Raw genomic sequence first — 9,379 nt, forward strand, 5'->3', positions numbered from 1 at the left:
CCGCCTGTGGGAAAGGTTTTTGTTCCACACGCCAGTTGTGCTCATTGTCGCTGGAGACCCTCTCCCAATAACCTCCTCCTACCACTTGTGAAGGTGGATGGTCACAACTAAATCCATGGCTTCTCACCCCAATGTTCCCAATCATCAAGCCGACCTTCCCAATCCAAATAACCCACCACAGTATTTCACAGAGCTCACCAACAGCATTAACCGCTTGGCCGAGCAAAACCAAGCCCTGATTAATGCTCTACTCCAAAGAAACCTTCTTATGTCTCTTCCACCACCTCCAGATATTCCACCTAACCAAGAACGAGCCCCGAGCCATACTATCCTGCAACCTAACCCACCCAACTTGGAAGGCTTGCGAGCTCCCCTCCCGGATATAAACCTGCCACCTCGAGCCCCGTATCCATCGGCCCCGGTACCAACCCCCAAGGGAGAGGCCAGTAGCGTCCAGCCCCCCCTCCCCTCCGGTGGTGACAGCATTCCTCTCTGGGATGCAGAACTCCGAGCCATGAAGCTCCACCTCGAAGGAGTCATGCAAAACATACAGCATAAACCATCCACCACGGCCAACTCGCCGTTCGTTGTCTCCATCCGGGACAAACCTCTACCCCCTAAGTTCAAAATGCCCACCATCGACTCTTTCGACAGTACAACGAACCCAGTTGATCACTTGGAGACCTACAGAACCCTCATGATCCTCCATGCATTCCCCGACGAGATCATGTGTCGGGCTTTCCCCGTAACACTCAAGGGGTCGGCTCGACTCTGGTTTAGTCAACTACCAGCAGATTCTGTCTCCATTTTCCAGCACCTCAGTGACTCCTTCCTCAGCCATTTCATTAGAGCCCAACGCCAACAACGTCCAGCAACCCAACTCCTCAATATCCGTCAGACCAAAGGGGAGTCGCTGCGTAGTTTCGCTACCTGCTTCAACACCGAAGCCTTGCAAGTAGCGAAAAACAATGACAAGGTCATCCTTACGGCTTTCATGGCCGGTCTACGGTCATCTGATTTCCTTTTTTCCCTCTCAAAAAACCCCCCGACCTCTATGGCAACCCTACTCTCTAAAGCCCAAAAATACATGAATGCCAAAAATTCCCTAGCCGCCCGACAAGACCTAATAGCCAAAAACCCGACCTTCAGAGAGAAGAGAAATGACTCAGAAATCAGAAATACCCAGTACACTCACCAAACACCTCAGTATAATGACCGACCACCCCGAGCCGACCGGTTGGTACCAACCCGACCGCCCGGCCGGTTCGAGCGGTACACACCCCTCAATTCTCCCATGGAACAAGTCCTCAAACAGATCAAGCGGGACTACCCCGTAAAATGGCCCCAACCATCACGGACTCCTTCCAATCAGAGAGACTAGTCCAAATATTGCCGCTTTCACCAGGACCACGGCCATAATACCGAGGAGTGTGTTAACCTCAACGATCAGGTCGAGGGCTTGATTCGTCAAGGATGTCTCAGTCGATTCACAGATACTCGCCCTCAGCAGAGGCAACGGGCTGAACCCATCAGAAACACCCGCCGGCGCACCCCTCCCCGACAACCAGCACAACCTAACCAAGGTCATGATCGCCCTCCCCAACAACCTCGGGCACAAGGCAACCCCGCCCCACCTGTTGGAGAAATCAGAGTTATTTCCGGTGGGCTTGCTTGTGGAGGACTATCCCGCTCAGCTCAGCTGGCAGAACTCAGAAAAATAAGGCAGGGCTCAGACAAAGAAATTGCCACATTGGACCGAACCTCCAAACAACCCAGGGAATGGACCGAGCCTATCACCTTTACGGACGTCGACTGCACAGGCATCCATTACCCCTATGACGACTCTCTCGTCATTTCCGCCCTCCTCTCCAATTACAAGGTGAGACGAGTTCTCGTCAACAACAGTAGTTCTTCCGACATCATTTTCTTAAATTGATTCCGCCAGCTCAAGATCGGGGAAGAAAGTCTGTTCTCTCTCCAAACCCTATTGGTCGGCTTTACGGGTGATCGGGTGACCTCCATCGACTCCATCGATCTTCCCATCACAATCGGCGAATACCCGCGGCAGACCACAAAGTTACTCACCTTCCTTGTTGTCGACTGTCCCTCTGCCTACAATATCATCCTTGGCTGCACCGCCCTAAATGCCTTCCAAGCTATCACATCCACTTTCTATCTTGCCATCAAGTTCCCCACCGATCTTGGAGTCGGCACAGTGAGGGGAGAGCAGACCGTGGCCAGAGAGTGTTATGTTGCCTCACTTAAAGAAGTCAAGCTTAAGGAGGCCATGATCATTGAAGGACTCGACGTCAGAGACGAGGATGAGCTGGTCAGAAGGGAACCAGTGGAAGAGCTCGTCGAGGTCCTCATCGATCCCACCAACCCGGCAAAAACTGCCAAGACCGACCTCACCGCCCTCCTGATTGAACACAACGATGTATTTGCCTGGACCCACTCTGACATGCCAGGTATTGACCCCTCCTTCATCACCCACCGTCTCAGCATCAAGCCCCATTTCCGACCCATCCGCTAGAAATAGCGCATCTTTCACCCGGAGCGCAATAACCTTATTGCTTCTGAAGTAGATAAGCTTCTTGAGGCACAGTTTATCACAAATGTGGACTACCCCAGATGGCTGGCGACTCTGTGTCGACTACTCCGACCTCAACCGAGTTTGCCCTAAAGACAGCTACCCTTTTCCTCGCATAGATCTGCTGGTAGACGCCACGGCCGGCCATCAAATGCTCAGCTTCATGGATGCCTTCTCTGGGTACAACCAAATTTTGATGCACCCGTCTGACCAGGAACACACCTCCTTCATCACCGACCAGAGAACCTACCATTACCTTGTGATGCCATTTGGGTTGAAAAATGCTGGAGCCACTTACCAACGGTTGGTCAATGCCATCTTTCATCACCAGATAGGCCAGAACATGGAGGTATATATCGATGACATGCTAGTCAAAAGCAAGCTCTCCACTAATCATCTGGCCGACCTGCGGGAGACCTTCACTACCCTACGAAAGCATCAAATGAAGCTCAACCCGAAGAAATGCGCCTTCGGCGTAAGATCTGGAAAGTTCTTGGGTTTCATGGTCAGTCAATGGGGCATCGAAGCTAACCCCGAGAAGATCAAAGCCCTAATTGAAATGTAGTCACCCAGAACGGTTAAGGAGGTTCAGAGACTTACTAGCCGAGTTGCTGCCCTCAACCGCTTCATTTCCTGCGCAACGGACAAGTGCCTCCCCTTCGTCAAAGTTCTTTGGCAAGCTTTTGAGTGGACGGCAGAATCTGAAAAGGCCTTTCAGCAGTTGAAACAGTGCATGGCCAACCCTCCTTTACTTTCTCAAGCAATCACAGGCGAACCCCTCTTTCTCTATTTGGCCGTGTCAAACACCGCAGTTAGTGCAGCACTCATCAGGGAAGGCAGCTCTGTCCAACGACCGGTCTACTACATCAGTCGGGCTCTCAGGGAAGCAGAACAGAACTACCTAATGGTTGAAAAAATGGCCTTAGCCTTGGTCATAGCCTCAAGACGACTCCGACTTTACTTCCAGGCCCACTCCATTGTCATCCTCACCGACCAACCGTTGAAGAAAATCATGCAACAACCAGAGTTGTCTAGCCGACTTATGCAATGGTTAGTCGAACTTAGCCAGTTTGATATCTCCTACAGACCTCGAACGGCGATCAAAGGGCAGGCTATCGCCGATTTTATCCTAGAATTCACTAATCCCATTCCGACCACGGCCCCACCACCTCCTCAACCCTAGACTGAGGCAGAAGACCCCCATTCTTGGACCCTCAACGTCAACGGATCATCCCGCAAAGAAGGCAATGGGGCTAGTCTCATCCTCACCGCCCCCGAGGGCAGTTATTTCAAATGTGCTCTCCGGTTCTTGTTCGATGCAAGCAATAATAAGGCCGAATATGAGGCATTGATAGTAGGTCTCCGCCTAGCCAGAGACATCGGTGTCAGCCATATCCGGGTGTTCAGTGATTCCCAGCTTATTATCGGACAAATCACGGGGAAATTTGATGTCAAGGAAGACACAATGCGAGCTTACAGGGATATTGCACTCCCCCTTACTCGCCTCTTCAATACTTTCCATATCAAGCACATTCCCCGGGCAAAAAACTCCAAGGCAGATGAGATAGCTCAATTAGCTTCTGCAGACCAGTCAGACCTCAGCCATGGTGTCCGCCTCGAGTACCTGACCCACCCTACCATTTCCCCCAACTAACAAAAAGTCCACTTCCTCTAAAATGAACCTATCCCATGGGCGTCTGACATCTTTCTATTTTTGACAACAGGGGAATGCCAGATGACAAATAGCAGGCCGCCAAAGTTAGGGCCCGCTCGTCCAATTACATTCTTGTTAGAGGTCTCTTGTATAAACGTGGCTTTTCACGCCCATACCTGAGATGCCTCAACCCTACTTAAGCGACCTACGTGATGAGAAAAGTCCATGAGGGTGTATGTGGCAATCATTTGGGTGGCAGGTCCCTAGCCCACAAAATACTTCGCACTGATTACTTCTGGCCTACTCTCAATCAAGATGCGATAGACTTCGTGCTCAAATGTGATAAGTGCTAGCGTTTTGGAAACATCCCCCATGCTCCACCTACAGAATTGATCACACTTTGCAGTCCCTACCCATTCGCCAAATGGGGGATCGACCTAGTTGGCCCATTGCCCACTGGTCGAGGCCAAACCAAATTTGTCATTGTCGCCATTGATTACTTCACTAAATGGGTGGAGACAGAGCCCCTTGCCACAATTACCGAGCGAAACACAACCAGATTCATCTGGCAGTCGATCGTATGCAGATTTGGCATCCCTCAAGCCATCGTCTCCGATAACGGCAAACAATTCGAGAATGCCAAGTTCAGGAAATTCTGTGTAGAGCTTCAAATCCAGTCATGTTTCTTTTCCCCAGGTCATCCCCAAGCCAATGGCCAAGTTAAAGTCACCAACCGTTCTCTTCTGAAGATCATCAAAACCAAGTTGGAAGCTGCTAAGGGATTCTAGGCTGAAGAATTACCGAATGTACTCTGGGCCTACCGCACTACCGTACTACTGCTCGAACTCCCACTAGGGAGACCCCCTTTCGCTTAACAACGATGTTGAGGCGGTCATCCTAGTGGAAATCGGTTTTCCTACCCCAAGGGTTCTACATCCGAATCCAGAACTAACTGAAGAGCTGTGTCGGGCAGACCTAGACCTAATCGAAGAGCTCTGAGAAACCACAGCAGTCAGACGGGCCTTATACCAACAGAAAATGAGAATACACTATAACCACAAAGTCCGACCGAGGGAATTCGCAGTGAGGGACCTTGTTTTGCGAGAAGTAACTCTTGCCACCAAAAATCTAACTGAGGGTAAACAGGCAGCCAAGTGGGAATGACCTTACGTTGTGAAAGCCAGACCTCGTCCGACTATTTACCGACTTCAGGATATGGAAGGTCGAGACCTCCCCTATCCGTGGAACGCCAAACACTTGAAACGTTATTTTCAATAAATTCCTATGTCTGTTATTGATCAGTTCTTGTATTTTCTTTTTGGCAATCTACACACTTGAATGTTTTTCTTCTTCTCTCACATGATGTAAATTTCTGATCCAATGGGTTACACTTTACATGACAACAATCTTACATCTCAATTATCTGTGTGGTACCTCAATAACGTTCTGATTGCAGCACTCAACTACAAGCCTCAGCCAGACTGAGCATGACAAGCCTCAGCCAGTCCGAGCATGACAAGCCTCAGCTAGACTAAGCATGAAAAGCCTCAGCCAGACTGAGCATGACAAGCCTGAGCCAGTCTGAGCATGACAAGCCTGAGCCAGACTGAGCATGAAAAGACAAGCCTCAGCCAGACTGAGCATGACAAGCCTCAGCCAGACTGAGCATGAAAAGCCTCAGCCAGATTGAGCGTGAAGAGCTTAACCAGACTGAGTTACTTGAAGAGGCAGCCCGATCGATTTCATCATGGCTCAACCCGAACTGAGCAGGAATGAAGAGATCGGCCAAGGCCACTATTGCAACTTTATGATCGTGGCATAGTTTCCATACTTGGTCAAATTCCGTTCCAACGTTTTCCAAGTCAGACTGGCTCCTTGCTGGGTCATGATTCACAACTTCACTCTGCATTGAGGTTTTTTTACATTTTAAACTTCACTCTGTATTGAGGTTTTCTTATATTTTGAATTTCACTCTACATTGAGGTTTTCTTACATTTTAAACTTTGCAGTGACTTATACACAAGCCCTATGTAGACCACCACTTTCATTTTTTACAGATCCTCAAATAATAAAGACAATAGCATAAAAACACACACACAGCTCATAATTTTATTCATTCACAACTTATACATGAGTTTATTACAGCAACTCTAAAAAAAAAAAAAAACAAACAAACAACCAAAACTCTAAGTACAAATTTTGTTCACACCAACTATTCCTCTTCACTCGAAACGAGATCTTCTTCTTCAACACCCTCGTCTAAGGGGGTCTAGGCCACGTCGTCTTCATCAATCTTCACACTGCTGAAGTCTAAGCCTGGGAATAGCTCTTCTGCTTTACGCTTAAACATCTTCCAGCCGCTGTTCCAGAACTCAGCCATCTCGTGTTTGTAGAAGTCCGACCGCTGGAAGCTCTGGATTACTTCTTCTTCACTCCTACTCCCAGCGGTCGCTCCCGACAGGCCAGCCCCCCCAGACGCCTCCCTTGCCAAGTTACTGGCGATCGCGGCATTGATCGCCATCTGGAAGTCAGCAGACCCCTTGAACTGCTCTACTGCTGCAACACACAAGTCGGGGTATGCTGCCCTCTCAAAGGCTGACTTGGTCTTCTCTTCCTCCAACTCCTTCTCTAACCTCGTCTTCTCCTCCATCGACTTGGCCCGCTCGTCCGCCAACGTCCTTTCCAGCCCAGCAATCTTCAGATCCAACTCTTATTTTTCTTTGATTGACTAAACGCGAAGATCTTTGTTGCTGGACATGGCCTCCTCCCACCGTTCGTTGGCGACGGTGCAGGCTGCTTGGGCCTCTTCTAGCTTCTTCTGCTCGTTCCCCAATTGGAACTCGAGCGACACCACCTTGCGGCGTTCCGCCTCCAACTCTAACTTGGTCGCGAGCAGTTCAGCATTAGCTCGATCGGCTGAGTACCCCTACACCATCGCCAACACTTGCATCTTCTTGGCCTTTTGGGCCTCTTTCAACCCCCTAGCGCACACACTTCGCGCGGTCTTCCTCCATCCAGCAGTTTTTCTCCTCAAACTTTCAAGTTGGGCCTTTGCTTCTTCCAACTTTACCTTCAGTGGCCCCACTTCGCCTTTGGCAGCCGCCGCATTTCTCAATAGGGCTCCTGCTAAGGCAGTGGCCTCCATTTGGGAGAAACACAGACCCTTTAGCAGCTCAGCCTCAGTAAAATAGGCCACCGAGCTTACGGTCGCTTCTTCCACTACCCCCAAAAGGCGATCTACAGCTGTTCTGGCTGGGCCTCCTTCTCCCTCCAGTCGCCCAGACGCTACTGGCGCATGGTAGATGGCAATCTTCAGCCTGACCCCCTCTCCTTGGGGCGCAAGCACCCCCTTGGGCTACTGCTCCACCCCCTCCTCAAGGCCAGCTGACCGACTCTCTGCTTGCATCTTGGGGCCCATGGCACTCATGGGCTCTTCTCCTCCTTGGCCCCCTTGGCCAGTCGCCCCACTCTTCGTCCCCCTTGTTTCCCCCAACCCCACTTCGGGGGTCTCCTCCGTCGTCACCTCCTTCCTCCTCTTCAGGGCTAGCCCCTCCTCCCTCTCCCTTACCCTCCTCTTTTTCTTCGCCACAGCCTCCACCTCCTTCTTGGCCCTTTCCTTCAAAGGATCAATTAGGGGCAGTCGTGGCTCAAATTCACCCAAGTCCTTTTCCCCCAGCGGTTTGGGGCGCGGTCGGATCCTTTCCCTCATGATCGGCTTCGGTGGCCGGTCTGCCTATGACTCTTTGAATTTACTAGCCTTGGCGAGAATGGTTCTATCCTTCGCCTCTTGTATCTTCCTTCTTGCCTCTAATTCCACCGATTCCAGGTCTCCACCGGTCAGCTGAGGGCCCAACTTTGCGGCAAACAAGGCTGACGGCTGAACAAGCTCGTCCCATTTGGCGCCCTCTTTCTCCCTCCATACCTTCACCATCTTCACCCTCTTCTTAGCTGCTACCCCCAACTTTGGCTCCACAGACTTGGTGGGCACTCTCCATACTGTGGGCACTCTAACTCCTCCATTTGTGGACATGTAGAACCACCGCGGTCTCTACCCCTTTATTGATGACGGAAAACCTGCCACCAGGCCCCTCCCTGCCGCCGCCTGCAAAGTGACCCAAGTTTCTTGTTGCCTCAAGGCCTTGTAGCATGCAAAAAACTCGTCCACTATCATAGCCGCCCCCTCGTTCGCCCTGGGCCACGCGTTCGCATAGGCCAGTACAATCTTCCACGCGTTGGGCATTAGTTGACCTGGCGTCACTTCCAACCGGTTTAGGACATCCACTACCACCTGCGGAAACGGCAACCTCAACCCTCTATTCAACACCTCTTCGTAAAGGGCAAACTTCCCCGTCGGGCGTCAGATGGCCTCTCCTTCGTTGTCGGCAGCTTTAACTTTATTTCTGCGGGAATCTGGTATTTCTCGCGTATATCCACCAACTCCTCCGCGGTAATAGTCGACTTATCGGCTTTCGTATGCCAGTGATCTAGCTCAACCTGGCTGATTGGCTGCGTAGCCGTTATCATTGTGAATGAACGAGGTCGCCCCACCGACTCCCCCTCGCTTCCCACTCGCCTCTCCGTCCGGTATTGTTCTGCCAAATCCACCGCATCGTCGTCACCCAATGGATCGACCCTTGCGTTTGTTGCTTCCTCTTGGGCCATCTCTCTCGTATGTCTACGAATAGCTTCAGATGCTGGTGCGAGATAGTTCACGAAGTGTTGCAGGGGTGTATCACTAGCGACGAAGGAGTTTACACTTGGAATATTTTGGTTGTTTGCAAAAAGATACGTGAAACGGATAATACCAAAAGCCCAAGGTTTGTCTATATTCCAATGGTCACAATTAAATTTCGCCAGTTTGAAATTTTTAAAAAAAATTTGCCAAAACTGTCTTTTCGATACCCTGTAATGACCTATCATTTCACTTCTTGCCCAACGCCTAACCTTCCCCACTATAGGATCCTGCCACGTGTACGACCACCATTTACTGCCCCCCCCACCTACCCTGTCTTTTCCACTTCAAATCACCACGTGCCTCGCCGTCCCTCGAGCCCCGCGTACCACCACCCACCCTTTGCGGTCAGCCCTCTTTATGGTCGGTCCCTCCGCTCGGCCACCCTTCGCAGTCGGCCCTC

The sequence above is a fragment of the Camellia sinensis genome, chromosome 12 (assembly GCF_055761805.1).
Source record: "Camellia sinensis isolate YWXY chromosome 12, ASM5576180v1, whole genome shotgun sequence".
NCBI classification, from domain to species: Eukaryota; Viridiplantae; Streptophyta; class Magnoliopsida; order Ericales; family Theaceae; genus Camellia; species Camellia sinensis.